A 15,308-nucleotide genomic window follows, 5' to 3' on the forward strand; every position below is an offset into this window, starting at 1 on the left:
TCCCAGACTTGAGAAGTAGGTGCCTATGTCAACAACTTGTGGCTCTCTGGGAAACCAAAGTGTCTTAAGATGGGCAGAAGTAGATTTAGAAATGATCCTTGAGGGAAGGACGTTTCTCACTGGAGAGGAACTGTGCAGCCAGGCTGTCCTCCATGCTGGAAGGCAATGGAAGGAATGAAGTGTAGGAGTTTATGAAATACCCTGTGCAGACATGTATGTACCACCCTATAGGGGAAACAGCCTAATTACTGCTCTGAGCTTCCAAGGAACTCTGAGAAGAAAAGCATAAATCTCAACCATCAAGAGACTTCTGTAATTCAGACCAGGTGTCAGGTAGGCTGTTGTATGGCTCCAGTACAACATGACTTACAATCACCTTTTTATCCTTGTTCCTCTGCTACTGACGCCCTTTAAGTCTAATATTCTCAATAGTAAGGAAATTTGTTTCCACTGAGCCAAATCCCATTTGTCTAGGTAGTGAGAATAAATTCCAGCTGTAGATCATCTTGGATACTAGATTTTTAACCCCATCCTGGTCAATGTGGAAATATGATAGATCATTCTCTACCACAGCTTCAAAAACACAGAAAATAAAAATTACAAAGTCTAAATGACCTGTGAGATCTGGGATTCTGGGTAAGACCTATCTTACCATTGATTAAATCTGGAATCAGATTCATTTATGACACATGTAACATCAGAATTATACCCTGCTGGTTGATAATAATTCAAAAGCTCTATACTTAATGTAGAATTATGGTACCCGTTAGTATTGAATACCTTAACTATTTTAAAATATCTTCAGAAATTATTCTACCAAGGTAGAGATCCTCTCTGTTCATGAATATAGATAACTACTGAATTGTAGGACTTTCTGATCCTGACAAGCTTTTCTAAGTACTCAGCTACTAATTATGAACAGGAATAAAAGGACACCTGCTGAAATAATTATTAAAGGATGTGCAACTACAACCTGCCTCTTATCAGATGGCTGGAGCCAGTATCCTACATTAGCAGAGAATACAATCTTACACATTTCATGACAAATATGCTATTATGTAAATAATTACATCAGTAGGCATATTAATTTGTGTGAATACTGAACTGCTTGAATTTTAATGCAGAAGGAAAGTAGCAATATAATTCCATGCTAAATTACGTAAATAAAGCACTGGAGTTACATGGTGCTGGCATAGATCTTATTTACTCACAAATAAATCTGGAATATTTCCACAAAATTCAGTTTGTAGCACTACTATAAATCAGGTAGGAAACTAGGATTGTACCCTAGGTGTTAGTAATGATTTAGTAACTGTAAATCCAGGACAAAATTCCTTCCATGACTTTGCCTACTCATTTTTGTCTAACAATCTCTTGTACCTATAAGATGGATGCCTAAAATGTATATTAGTTTAAGTAGGAAAAAGCCTACAAAGCATGTTGCAAATATCTGCAGGACAAGTGCACCCTAAGCATGAGCTCTGAAAGCTCAAAAAATCTTCCAGATGAGATCCTGGAACGCTGGGGCCATTATCTGTGGAAATACCACTACATGTCCTCCCTGTTCAATTCTTGCACCTTTCATGTGTCAGCCACTGCTGAAGACAAGATCCTGAAGTGTTGGTTCTGATGGTTTTATGTTCCTGCGTAGAACCATAGCACTTTGCTAAGGGCTTGGTATTAGGCTGAATCCAGATACTATAAGGCTTGTCCTAGTGTCTGAAATGTCCTGCTGCCTCTCTGGCAGGTCTAGTCAGGAAAAATTGCTCTCTATGCACTTGGCCAGCTGCTATAAAAAGGACATGATGCTGTGCCAGGCTTGGCAGGAGACATCTCCCTCTCCTTGCCCCTGCAGTTCTGAGGAGCACATCAGCGGTGTGCTCTGCATTTCCCACGTACACGCTCCCTTCTGGCTGCTGCAGAGATGAACAAAAGAAAAGTGGGAGCCAGCCATGCTGCTCCTGCTGCTGGTCTGGGTAGGGCCATGCAGTGACTTGCCCATCAAAATTCAGAGACAGAAGGTGGCAATCCCAAGGGTGTTGTTCAGCCACTAAGAGCTGATTTATTTTCTCCCCAGACCTGGAGAACAGATATGGAAGGAATTTGTCGGGTTGCAGGTCCTCCCAGGACCTGGGAGCATAGCTCAATTTCCAATCCCCTCCCTGGGCCACCTGGCTACAGCTTCTGTCACTGTAGCCATGAGAGAAGACTTGGCAAGGCCTTATTTACCCGTTCTCCAAATGAGTTAAACTTTTCAACCTTTAAGGCCACACTCCAAAAGCCATTTGCTTTTCTAGATCAAATGCCATTCTGGCAATTGTACAGATACCTGCTGTGAAGATAAAAATAGAAGTGAGGCTTGTAGCTGGGCAAAGAAGATTAGTTGCACTTGTTATTTTTCACAATGAACACTTAGGAGTATGTATATGAGCAGCCGAGGAGAGGCTGTCCTAGGCTTGGACTGAGGATACACTGGATCAGATGGCTATCAAAAGCCCATCGCCTTACGGAGTCACAAACTACTTGCAGAATGTCTCACAGACATCTTCTCCCATGGGGAAATGCTGCAATCTTCAGTTTTATTGGCTTCTTTAAGCCCCAGACTCTTTAAAAGTGGATGTTAGCATAGCCCCATAGCTCTGGGATAACAAGCGCTGAGGCACCATGCAGGTGTTGGGGTCTTTACCCCTACAAGGACAACTGCTCATCTTGTTTGCACACCTCCTTTCTCCAGTCTTTCCTCTCTGTCCAACAAAGGTCGGAGGGATGGAAGAACTCTAATGAGTTTTTACCACCCCAAACAGGGTGGTTCCTTGCTGTGCCCTGCAGAGCCTGGCTCTCCAGTCCCACACTACCTGCCTTACCCCAGGGATCACCCCCAGGGATCATGCAGCAGTCTCAGGCACTCTCAGCTTCACACCAAATCTTCTCTAATTTCTTTGTTATTTTTTTCTCTGTCTTTATTTATGGAAGTGGTGTGCCAAAACATTACTCCCTTCCTTACCACCCCTTTTCTCTGTTTTGTTTCCTGTTGGGTGTTTTGCTCTGACACACCAAGTAAAGGTACAAAACCTGAGGTGGGAACATCTGGCCCTGGCTGTAGAGCATCAAGAATAGAAGTTCCTAGATATAGAATCAGTTTTTTCTCCTCTCTTCATGGGACCTTGCTGTGGGATGTTTAGGGCTTCCTGCCGCAGCCTCCAGGGTGACCAGCAGCCCCCAGCCGAGGCTTTGCTCTCTCCAACACAATTACAGTCTGCAAATGTTTAAAGGCAGTCTCTTTTGAGTGAGCCACATGCTTCAAATTGTTATGTGGTTAACCGCTGAGAACAAACCCCCACACAAATACCTAAGGATCAACTTGCTCAAGCCAGGGTGGTAGCAGTGGGGGCAGAAGAGGAGAGGGCAGACTTCCTCATTTTGCTTTTGATGAGAAGAAAATAGAGTTATCTTCTGACTTTGCTATAGTGCCAGCAGCCACCGTGTCACAGTGCGTGCTGGGTGATGCCGTTTGCACATTTGTTTGCTGATGAAAGGAGCCTTGTTCAGCAGCCATGACCATGCACACCACGGGCCACATCACACATGGGGTAAATCAGCTCCTCTGGTGAATAGGAGCTGAAAATGCAACCCCTTTTCCCTGTGTGATGTGCAAGTGCCAAGCTGGGGGAAGATTTCTGTGCTTTGACATTGCCCTATCCCATGTCCCTTAACTCGTATAAAAGCTGAATACTTTTCTGCTGACTCACAGAGACAGATGGATTTTGTTAACTCCAGTCGAGATAAAGGAAGATGCACTAAAAGCATCACTTGGCGGGGCTGAACCCAGCTTTGGGATTCAGGGGGGGACTGAGCAAAGAGCTTCACATGTTCAGCATGGATGGAGGTTGGCTCCTGGGTGCCACATGGGAGGAGTGATGTGTGGTCTAGGCTGAGCCTGCTGCTAATCAGTGTCTGAAATAATGACCCAGGCTGTCATTCTTCGTGCCCTCTCTGGAGCTCTGCAGCTCCCCAAAGCCCAAGAAAGAGAACTGGAGCCAACAGCAATAGAAACCCCAAAAGAATCACAGAAATCAAATCTTCTTAGTAATTGCATTGCATCTGCTTAAGTTACAGAGGATTTTAGTGAAGTAAATTAACTTCCCTTTGCTTGTGTTTCCTTGTATTCTTGAAGACTGTGAAACAGTTGAGGAGCAAATTGTCTTACAAACTCATGGGGAGAGTTTCCAGTCATGACTGGCATAGCTGTTCATGTAGTGCTCCTAAAAGTGGACCCAAGTGGAGATAGATAGAAAGAATTATTTTGCCATGGACCGACTTTAAGATTCATCTTAACTTTATTTTCATTTCTAAAATGGCCGATTAAGGGCTCACAGTGTGGCTAAGATAGTCTTGAGGGGGAAGATGCAATCCAAACGTGATATGCTTTCTCAGGTGTGAAACAAAATTGAAATTCTTTGCTTTTTGAGGAAAACTGCGTGAAAAGGAAAGGCTAACATTTTATTGATGTGAGGGATGTTTTCAGTGAAAGTGGTTTAGTTCCTCTGGTCCATTTATCATCTGAGCAGTGAAACATCACTCTGCTCATGAAGTTAGCTCTGCAGGACTCTGTACCTGTCAAAATTGTTTATCCATACTTGCCAACAGCAGCAAGAAAGGCAGGAGGACTGGCGGTCGTGATGGTGAGTGAGTTGGACACATGGAGTGAGGGCACATGAGTTGAACCTCCTCACTGATGCAGAAAATGAGTGAGGGAAAGAACATTAATGCATTAAGTATCTAATCTTAGAAAGTTTAATGGTGCCGTTTGTTACAAAAAAAGAAGAATTTGCAGAATTTCTTCATGGGCAACTGAGTAGGTAGGTCCTGGTGGCCAGTTAGTCCTCATGATGCTGAAGGTTCAGGAGTAAATGCCAGCAGAAGCAGCAGCTGGGGGACACTGGCACACTGACATTATCGACCATGGGATTGGGAATATTGCACTTAGACAATGGAAAATTAATATGATAAGGAATTATCAAGGAACTATTGAATGCTTAGTATTGTTATATGAAAATATATAAAAAATTCTCAGTCTAAATCCAACAGAGCCTTAATCCTATGTGAGGGCTGTTAGGAAAAAAAAAAAAATGGAGAAGGGGGGGCAGGCAGAGAATTCAGGTTTATAAAAAGAAACCCGTACACAATGAGCTGAAGGTTGTGCTTCTGCACTTCCTGCTCTGGGTGTGAGCAGAAGAGGAAATACCAAAATACCACCAGAAAAACTATTCCCACAGCATTCCCAACCTGGCTGAAACCAGAGAACTTCTGCCAGACCTGCAAAAAGGGGGCAAAAATCCCACAGCTGACCCAGTCTCAAGGATCTTGTTCATAGGAAGGCCAAAAAAATTTCCAAATCTAGGAGATTTGGATAGACCTAGATGAGTCTTTATTCTTCCCCTGACTCCTCATCTGTACTTTCTGCAGTTCACAGATCATTGATGACATTTGACTCTTCTGCCAGCTTTGAGAGGAGCACATTTCTGCTACAGTCAGTTTGATCACATCCGTGGCCACAGACCATCAAATTGCATGGTAACTGCAGGGCAGGGCACCATGGTCCAGTCTAACTCGGGTCAGGGGTTCCTTGGCCCCCCTTTCATTTTTTGACAGTCAACCCACTAGAACGAGAGTACGTCCTACATACACAGCAAGAACTGACCTTTCAATGCATAAAATGCCACCAGTTTCAGTGTTGACCCATGTCAATAATTAAAACTAAATTCCGGGAGGTTCCCTGGCAGACAAGATGTTAGTTTGGTCTGGCTCCTCCAGAAAACATTTGACTTTAGGCAAAGAAAACCTTGAAGATGAGCAGTGAGATCATGTTGAAAGGAACACCAGGCAGTTAGTTTAAAACCTCAAATCTGAAAGCAAAGAATTGGGAAAATGGCTCTTTTCCTTTATGGATATAAGAAGGAAAATATTCTGTCCTACAAACTCCCCCCAAAATTTAAATATCAGTCTCTTGTTTGACATGCAGTGCTGCACACTAGAATTCAGGACTTGTTCAATAGTCTAAGAAAAACAGTAAAATTACTTTAAAAAAGTAAAATTGCTATAAAAAACTGGTTTTCCTATAGATGTTTCCCTACATCTAAGCAAGTCCTGAAACAAGTTTTTCCCCTACAATTAGAGAATCAAATCCCTGGACTGGCTCCAATGAGCAGCTTAGGAATGATCAGCACAACCACAACCTCCAGCCATGGGACAGAGCAAAAGTTGCAACAGTGATGATGCTTTATCTTCCACAACTTAATCCAGCAGCACTTCCATGGATGCCAATAATGAAATCTGTTTCAGAGGCCTGAAAGGAAGATTTTTTTCTTTTCAAATTCTGAGTCACTGATTTTGAGACTGGTCAACTCATTCCTTTTGTGACTGTGATTTAGCTAAAACCACCTAAGGCTGATAGTGTCATAATGAACTCTTAACATCCAAAAATGAAGCTAAAACCTTAGCTAAGCCCCATGTCTGAATGCAGCTTTCCAGTTCATTCAGAGCAGCATAGCACTCAGCATTTTCCCTCCAACAACAGAAAGCCCCTTTCTGGCCTCCCGGAACTGCTGCATGGAATACACTGTTGCTCCTACTGCAAACTTATTTAAGAGACAATAGGGCAAATAGTTGGCACACAGATTCTTCTTAAAACTTAAATCTGGATCCACAATAAATGGTGAAAGGCCAAGGAAACATGCAAAGATAATCAGAAAATGCTAAGTTTTTTGGGTTTCTTTTGAATTAATTTTTGCTGAGAGCGAGACATTACAATTTACACTGTGGGCCCCATTCTGCAAGTCCTTTCTTACATGAGCTCTTTTTAAAGCCACTGAGGTTGTTTACGTGAGTAAAAGTTTCTTTCATGAGAAAGGACTCACAGAATCTGGCCTTACACATTTTGCTACAAAGTTTACCTAGACATTATCTGGGCTGTGGAGCAGTGTGTGTATTTTCAGGATCGAAAAATGGACTTCAGTTTTTTTTTTTGGAAAAAGTTCTGACTTCAGCTTCACCCATCTGCTTTTTGCAGTTTGATCCGCAGCCACATTGAATGGACGGGCTCAGCCTTTGTCCCTGTCTCTGAGCTGCTCCTCGCCAGCCACGCTCAGCCCCCACGCGCTGTAACTCACCAGGACGTGTGCAGTCTGAATTCCCATTCCAGATTTGGTCCTCAAGCCTAAGGCCATTATTCCATCTCAGACTAAAACATATTCTCCCATGGGCAGCTGAAAAAGAGCATGTTTCTTCAGGTTTTCTTGCCAAAAAATGGTAAAACAAAGTGAAATTAAAAAAAAATAATAATAATAATAAAAAGGAAATCCAATGTACGGCAATCCTCAGAGTTGTGGAGTCTAAGAATGTTGATCAGCATCCATAAATGTCCTGACCGGTGAGGAGACACAGGCACTACAACTGGAAAGAGAGCAGGAAGGAAAACCAACCATGTGAGCAAAGTTTAAAAAAAAAAAAGGGGGGTGGGGTGGGGGGAAGAGAGAGAGAGAAAAAGGTCTGCTCAGTGGACAGCACTTGGGCTGATAGCAGGGATTTCAGGAAATCCAAACACTCAGACAGGAAATCTGAACACTGGATAAACATGCCATAATCTCCACAGATACAGTTAACATGCAGCGTCCCTGTTAACCCATTGCCTGCCTGGGTGAGCCTGAAATCAGATCTGCGATATGAGGCGCCTGGAAACACGAGCTGCCCGCGGGGCTCCGCAGCCTGAGCGCTCCAAAGTCTGAGCAGCAGCCCTGCATTCAGCCCTGCCCTCGCCTTTTTTCACTCCACTTATTGCTACATAGTGCTGCTTTATGGAAAGGTGCATAGTTTTCCTCTTCTGAGAAGGAGAGGCACCCTGAGCCCTGCAGCAACCTGCCCAAACTCCTGGGTGCCACTGACTGTGGATACCTGGTAGTCCTGTGGGAGATTTACCTCTTATTTTTCCACTTGTCTTTTGCTGTAACACAAGATTTGTATGGCAGTTTGGGGGATATTTCCCATATACTGTGGGATATTTGATGGTTTGCTCCAGGCTGGTACAGTGGAGACCCCCTGCTTCCTCCCCTAGAAATAGTAGGGATAGCCTGCTTAAAGCAGGAGGGGAGTTTGGAGACTCCCTTTATGCAATTTTGTCAAGGAATCTAGTTCCATGGCAGAGGGACTGGAACTGGATTACCTCTAAGGACTCTTCCAACCCAAACTATCCTATGATTCTATGAATTGAGGAACAAACTCTGCAGTCCCTAGCAAAGTTAAGATGAAGCATGTTTTGTTGGTTATTTTCAGAATATGCATTTTGCTCTTTGTGTCTTGTGGATAGCTCGTTCATCATGAAAATATCACTTTTAGATTCTTAATTTATTTCTTTTATATGATCTACCTTGGTTACACTATTAATGTAAAGCTCTTACCTAGTTACAAAGGCAAGGAGAAGCAATAATATTGCATAGAGCTGACCCCTTGCCTCCATAGATGCAATTAATAGTGAAGTTTACATAAGAGTTGCCAAATTTAAATTCATAGTATTACAAGCACACACATACACAGAGTTAAGACGGTATGTTTCAGAATGGAAACTTCACTGTGTTTTCTGGAGGAGGACAACTGCAGGCTTCTCTGCTTTCCAGAGGTTATGGACTCCTAAGGCAAGGGCCCACTTCCAAAAATGCTTCCTCTCTCTGAAAACTGACTTTTTTGGGACAGTCCTGACTAAAGCATTTTAGAAAGAAAGCATCTTGTCTTTAGATTTTCTGATTCTCCTAAGACTTCATAGAAATTAAAAAAAAAAAAAAGGATAAAAATTAGTACCTTGAATTTCACTTGCTGGTGGAAGTAATTAGGCACAGGGATAATATCCACTCACTGGTGCCCTCGCTTAAGGCATTGGCAATTATCTCATCTGAAATGGCCCTAATGTGAGTCCCACATGCAATATTAACCTCTATCATTATATTCAGTTTCCTGCTAGGTACAAAACAGGAGCACTATAGGAAAAGGCTTCCTTCAGCTCCTTCTACTACTTGCATTGTGTTTCTGCTTATTATTTCAAAGACAGAAGCTCTGGCAAACCAGCATTGGTTACAACATTCTTTAGAAGTGTCCAGGCTTGGACATCATGCCAGGACTATGGAGTTAGGTTGTGCCTGGCAGCAGAACTGGGGTGGAAAATTTGGGGGCATCCCTTTGTCAGGAGCTCTCATCTGGTCTCCAGCCTAATTCTAACTCAAAAAACGTCTTTCAAGTTGGGTTCTCATGTTCCCAGTCATTCTCCTACTACTTTTTGGAGAGCATGAGGCTGGTGATGGAGGTCAGTCCCTGTGAGCATGGTTGGAGCACTGGTGGCTGCACCTGTGCAAAGAGGTGGTAGAACAAATACTTGACTTTAGAGGCATGAAGCCATCTGCCTTGCCTAGCATGTGCTGCATGGAACAAGGACCAAATGGTTGCTTGATGATGTCAGGAAGGAACTGGTGGAAAACCAGGAAAAGTTAAGACATGTTGGGGTTGAACAGTTTTTCTTTTTTTTCTTGTTCCATGTGCTTTGCCAGTGAGCTATTTCAGTTATTCACTTTTTTTCCATAGAAGATCTGTTGTCATAGTATTTTTCGCCTTCTCTTTTCTTGTATTTTCCCCTCAGTGCCACTCTCCAGCACAAAAAAAGAAAGCAAAAAATAGAGAAAAGGTATAAAGTGCAGCCTTTTCAGTATAAATGGGCAGAAATTAAAAAAAAAAGAGAGAAAATAGGCATAAAACTTCAAAATATGCATTTTGACCAAAAAAAGTGCCTTTAACATTGAGAGACTTTTCATTTGAAAACATTCAAGCAGCTCAAGAAAAAAAAGGAGCTGGGGGAAGTGGGATATAATTTATTACCACTAACATCTGCTGTAAATCAGTTAGGTGTAGGCAAACATTCCCTACCAGGGCAGAGTGAGGTCAAGGTGAGAGGGGATAAAGCAATAATTAAAAAACTAGTGTCCTCCAGCTACCTTCAGTAGTCTGTAAGCAGAAGAGCAAGTGCTTTCTGCAAAACTGGGGTTCTGTGTAGAAAAAATTCCAAGGAGTGAATAATTTATATTCAATGGAAAACTATCAGTTTATAACACATCTCCAACAGTTTCCAGAAAGAACCATGAAAACAATTATACTTTCCTGGTTTTCCAGTTAAAAAAAAATAAGTAGAAAAAAGGTTGTGCTTATTGTGAAAAGTTTAATTTTATGAGACATTTCTGTTGAAAAACTCTACAAAAAGATGTTATTGTCCATCTTGAGAAAAAGGGAGAACAGGGACAGCATGGTAGGCAAAATAATGAAGCTGACAATAATAAACTTTACAGAAACATTCCAGCAGAAATAGGGTAGAAAGAAATTTTCAAACTCAGGCAAGCAGAGTTATCAAAGCTAAAGAGTGGATAAAGATTCCTGGAAGGGCACAGCAGCTGCAAAAAATCCCCCATCACCTTAGGAAAAAAAAGCCAGTGGCCTTACTCATTACAGATGTGAAGATACTTGCTTTTAAATTGGGAAAACCCTCGACCACATCCACCCTTGATGTACCCACAGCAGCTGAGCTTTTGATCACTTGCTCTATATCCCCAGGATGTAGTTTTGTGCATTCCTAGAGCTGATAACAAAATTGTCGCTTCTTCCATAAAGAACTCTGTGGCTACTGAATTAAGACAAGTCAGTTCATTAAAGATTAAAAGGGTTTAGATATGCATGTGAAAGATAAAGCACATGAAATAATTATTGAGATCATGAACAAAATGCTCAAGAAAATTACCATCAACCTATGAGGCCTCAAGCTCTGTTACTTTTCATGTTTCAATTACAAGCTCTGTCATTATAATAGTTAGGATTTTTTTTTCTTTATAGATTGGAAAGAAAGGCCAGTTCTTTACCACCCCTACTTATTGGATTTTGAGAAGATTTCAACAGAATAAATAAAACATTGGAGAAAGAAATCGCAGGTCCCAGTTTTGTCATTCTCCACCCTTCAGTCACCTGGAGGCTTTACATCCTTGAAAACAATGACCTAATGTATTGATAAGAAGTGAATGTACTTTCCCTTTAGAGCATGGCCAGCCCTGTGTCTCAGCCATCCCAGACTTTTCTCTCTCTGGCTACCAGAAACTGGATGCCAGAGAAATACTGTGACATGCTAAACCACATTCCCTAATCACATTGTGATTCTATCTGGATTTACTACAGCATAAACTAAAACTTTGCAAGCATTAGAGAAAATTAGTAGAAAACACTGTCCAAAGGGATTTCATAAACACTGACACAACTTACCATAAACACTATTTTTCTTGAAAACTTCAATAATTAACTTGTTTAGAGACCTTTTGCTGCACTACAAAACATATCTCTTTGTGCACTGGCTTTCAATTTTAACATTTCCTTGGAGATCCCTGCCACTTTTATTACTAGTCCTGCTCCTTCCTAAATGAGAGCAAGGAGGTTTACTATTGAGATCAGCATCCCTGCTGGCAATGTTGCCCTAGGAAAAGCACCAAGCCCCCTCCATCCAGCAAACCATATGCTCTTGCATTACACAAGAAACATTGTCCCTTTTCCCCCTTTTCATTCAGTGAAATACAGCAGAAGCTGTGTTCTAACAGGTTTAACAACATGTTTGTACATTTATTAAGCAAATAGCACCTCTTGAAAAGGTCCAGGCATTAGAAACTGCCTTGACAAGGAGCACTTGACCCTTAGTGGTACCTACAGGCTGCAATGCACAGGAGGCTGTGCATGCTTCGTTTTCAACTGGTTTTAGTTTTCTTTCTTGAAACAAGAAAAAACCCCATACCCTGAAGCATTTCCTTTTTTTTTTGCCTCTCCTTCATTGTTCTTTGTTACAATGGCAAAAATGGGGAGTATTTTCATAGTCTTTTTCCCCCCTATTTTCTTTCCAATGTGACATGTGAAGGGAGGAAACCAAAGACATGTACAAACAATTGTTTTACCAGCTCTGCTCAAAAAATGCTGTATATAAATATACAGTAAAGGGTACTAAAGAAAGCAGATGTCATGTAGAGGTCCCCATAGTGTCAGAGTAGCTGCTGGCTTCATCTTTTCCCAAAGATATGTGGACACTCCAGACAATATTGAGAGACAACTAGAAGTTGAATTATGCTCCACATACCCAAGTTGCAATAAAAATGTTGTGTGGAGAAATCTGACTCTCTCTACATCGTTCTCTGTCGGTTTCCAGGATGTCAGTTGTGCTGAAATGGCTGGGTTGGAAGGACACCTTGGACATGTGAGCGTCAAAATGGGCTTGTTCTCCAATTGTCACTAAAGTTTTCCTTGTATTCCTTTTAAAAAATGGTTGGAAAAGATGCCTTCTCAATGTGGTGCCACTGGTTTGTTACAGAAAACTTAAATGACAAACAGAAGTCAAGAATTCCAGACATTAACAAACAGTATGACAAACCCCAGTTGACTGCCAGATTTCTTTAGCAATTAGAGCATTTTTTAAAAAAAGAGACATAAGCTTCTCATGATCTGGGTCTTTGGAAGTCATGTGAGCAATTATTGTAAGCTATTTTTACAAATGAAGACTAAATGTATACATAAAAATTAGTGCTATATTTCTTGTCAATCCCTTATCACAAGGAGCTGAACATTGGAAAGTATGGATGGCTGCCATGAGACTTGTCATAGACATGTGAGAGTCAACACTGTTATGAATGCTGCAAGCATCACATGCTCTAAGCACTGAATATTTGGATGCAACATAGGCTGTGAGCATGAGTTGTTAGCCTGGAGAGCTTTAGATTGGTGCAGAAAATTCAAGGCCACTGGGAAAATAATGTTGCTTCTAATTGTATTCACAACTTTTAGAAATAGGTGATGGTCATCATGGAAACATGCCTACAAAGAGAAAGATAAACTCAGACCCATTTTTTTTCTTCTGTGACTGCAATTGATTAGGAATTTAGATTTTTAATGCTTATGCATATGCATGTGTGGGTGTCATCAAAATCCAAACCCTAGAATGCTGACGAGGAAACAGGACTGAGAAACAAAGCCAAATGGTAAAATAGAAGTCTGCTGTGTTATGGCCCTGATGTATGGAGATAAGAAGGAGATGGCACAGCAGAAGGTTGGGATTGCTGCAGAAAGCTGACTTTTACAGGGAGAAAACCAGGGCAGTGTGGGAGGTGGGCTGGCCTCTGTTAGACCCAGTGAGTCAGAAAGTGCTGTATTCCGTGCTCAGGAGGGCTGCAGTGTCTGTCCTCTGCTACCAATGCACCAGGGACCAGCACCAGAGAGGTTTGTGGGAAAAAATAGTCATTAGAGAAGAGACTTCCTGTTGCCACAGAGACTGCAGCACTTCCACAAAGAAGGAATGGGCTCTGCAGATGTCTCATTTCCATATTTCTCCTCATCACATCACTGTTCTGGCTTACATTCTGGTTGCAGGCTTCTCTTTGGGAAAAGCTCCTTCATCTCTTGTGGGAGGTGGTGGCTGCCTTCATCCCACTCTCACTTGCTGTGAATCCCTCTGCAAGTGCTCACCAGTTGAAACACTCATCCCTGCTCAACCAGGATCTCTCATTTATGCTCTGCCATGTTATCATTGGAGGTTTCAAACACAGCATCTGAGGTCTACAAAGCACATCCATGGAGGAAGATCATGCAACACCATGCATTAATTAATCCCCTTTCTGAATGACTCTTTTTGGGCTAAATATCTTGCATTCCTACCTTGTAATTTCAGCACGCACTGCATCACCAGCTTTGTACTTCAGAAGGATGTACCCATATTCCCCAATGTTCAGGGCAACCACAAAGTAGTGTTTGTGTGGTTCTCTTCAAGCAAACAAGGGATTGTGAATTTTCCTCTCACGGAGGTCAAATGAGAGACCTGCTAGTCATTCTTTGGTTACTCAGTGACTAAAGGCCAGAGGTTTAGAACCTGTTCCAGACACCTTAACAATTTCTGACCATTCTTTCTGCTGCCTGGGGTCCAGATCACACTCTGCCCCACTCGCTTGCCCCTTCTGATGATATCTAGTCCTAGGAAGCAGATTAAATTTTTAATGAAATTTATTAAGCAGGTTCATGGATAACGCCAAGTTCAAGTTCTTATACTTGCCTTGGTCACATCACCCAAACTTCACTTAAAGTGACAAATATAAGGGCACAGCCAAGCTGCTGTCTAGTTGTGTTTTGTCCTAATCCCAGCCTGAAGCAGGGTGAAAAGATGTACAGTAACCCTGCTCCACTCCACTCAAACATTGCCCTGTACCTTCTGCTTAGACAAGACACAGCCTGGGTCTCTCTGGCTGCACCTCTTACCTTGATGAACTGTGCCTCAGGCTGGGGTCCATTTTCTTGTTAGGTGTTTTTTGTTGGCTATGTTTGCACTGTCTGTAAGGTCTGCATTTCAATTTCCAACTCTGTGCCTGAATTTTATCTGTATGGTGAGCCCATGGCCTTTCTCAGACTGAATCCTGAGTGAAAGCCAATGTCTAATTGATGCAGATGATCAATAGAATAAGATATTTCAGTTGGAAGGGAACTAAAATGTTCATCTAGTCCAACTGCTTGACCACTTCAGGGCTGACCAAGAGTGTTGTTAAGGGCATGCCCTTATACCTCTTAAACACTGACAGGCTTGGAGTGTTGACCACCCCTCTTGGAAGATTGTTCCAGTATTTTGACACCCTCTGAAGCATGTTCAAACAAGAGAAAAGCAGCCTGGGGTAGGGTCTAGAGCACAAATCCTATGAGGAGCAGCTGAGGGAGCTGGGGGTGTTTAATCTGGAGAAAAGGAGACTCAGGAGAGATATTGCTCTCAACAAATGAGAGGAGGTTATAGAGAGGTGGGGGTCAGTCCCTCCTCCCAGGTAACAGGTGACAGGAGGGGTGACAGGAGCTGGGGAAATGGTCTCAGCTTGCACCAGCTGAGGTTTAGATTGGACACTGGAAAAAAATATCAACAGAAAAAAGGTGGTTAAGCATTGGAACAGGTTTTCAAGGGAAGTGGTTGAGTCACCATTCCTAGACGTATTGAAAAAAACATGTAAATGTGACACTTAGGGTTAGTAGTAGTTTACCATAGTTTAATGGTAACTTGGAAATGTTGGGTTAATGGTTGGGCTTGAAGATCTTAAAAGTCTTTCCCAACCTAAAATAACCCTGTGATTCCATTAAATGCTTCCTAATATCAAGTCTAAACCTCCCCTGGTACAGTTTTAAACCATTCTCATGTCCTACGAATAAATCCCAGGAAGAAGAGGTCAGCACCT

The 15,308-nt window shown here is 42.1% G+C and overlaps 1 protein-coding gene across 2 annotated transcripts in view; it reads right to left on the minus strand.

Moving 5' to 3' along the window:
- Positions 1 to 7,404, minus strand: part of ASAP1 (ArfGAP with SH3 domain, ankyrin repeat and PH domain 1) — a 145,737-nt gene extending 138,333 nt beyond the window's left edge. For both annotated transcript variants that reach the window (XM_041488083.1, XM_041488081.1), the window contains exon 1: positions 7,170 to 7,404. The gene's annotated coding sequence lies outside the window, so the exon portion shown is untranslated. The remainder of the gene's footprint in view (positions 1 to 7,169) is intronic.
- Positions 7,405 to 15,308: the final 7,904 nt, after the last annotated feature.

The sequence above is a fragment of the Pyrgilauda ruficollis genome, unplaced genomic scaffold (genome assembly GCF_017590135.1).
Source record: "Pyrgilauda ruficollis isolate IOZ18807 unplaced genomic scaffold, ASM1759013v1 scaffold87, whole genome shotgun sequence".
Taxonomy (NCBI): domain Eukaryota; kingdom Metazoa; phylum Chordata; class Aves; order Passeriformes; family Passeridae; genus Pyrgilauda; species Pyrgilauda ruficollis.